This window comes from Arachis duranensis, chromosome 2, assembly GCF_000817695.3.
Source record: "Arachis duranensis cultivar V14167 chromosome 2, aradu.V14167.gnm2.J7QH, whole genome shotgun sequence".
Lineage (NCBI taxonomy): Eukaryota > Viridiplantae > Streptophyta > Magnoliopsida > Fabales > Fabaceae > Arachis > Arachis duranensis.
In genome coordinates this window covers 89,284,680-89,285,353 of record NC_029773.3, presented here as the reverse complement: position 1 = coordinate 89,285,353, position 674 = coordinate 89,284,680, and positions in this window count along the sequence as shown.

Below are 674 nucleotides of genomic sequence, written 5' to 3'. Positions count from 1 at the left end.
ATAAAAAAAAAGTATGTGTGTTAAACTGTTAATTTGATTTTTGAAAGATAAGATACATTAAATTTGTTTCTAATAAAATCCTCCTTATTTATCACGTAAATGAAGATATGTCATTTCACTCACTTGAGACTATTTTACTATTAATCTATGCTTTTTATTTTTTTTAAAGATTAGATACATTAAATTTGTTTTTTATTTTTTTATTAAAGATATAATTTTTAAAACAAAAAAAAGAGTTAAGCTTTTTTCTGAGTTTGGTTCCTTAAATGTGGATTGGGCTTGTGATACACACAACACGGAATGCATATCTTACGAGAAACCAAAAAGAATGAAAAATAATAAATTCCGGATTAGCCTAATAATTAGTTCACTCATTGATTTAAATAAGTATTGGAATTTAAATTTTGTTTTATATATGCAAAATTTATTATTCAATGATAAACATTTAAATAGAATTTAAATTTATAATAAATTAATTATTAATTTATTAGATCGAGAAATATTATAAAAAAATAAAAAATAAAACATTGTTAAAAACAAATTAAAAATGCATTTAGTTTATGTTTTTATTTTTTATTTTTATTTTAATATTTTTTATTTTTTAAATTTTATAAAAATTAAAAATTAAAAATTAAAAAATTTATTATTTTTACCATTTTTTTCATAAAATTTAA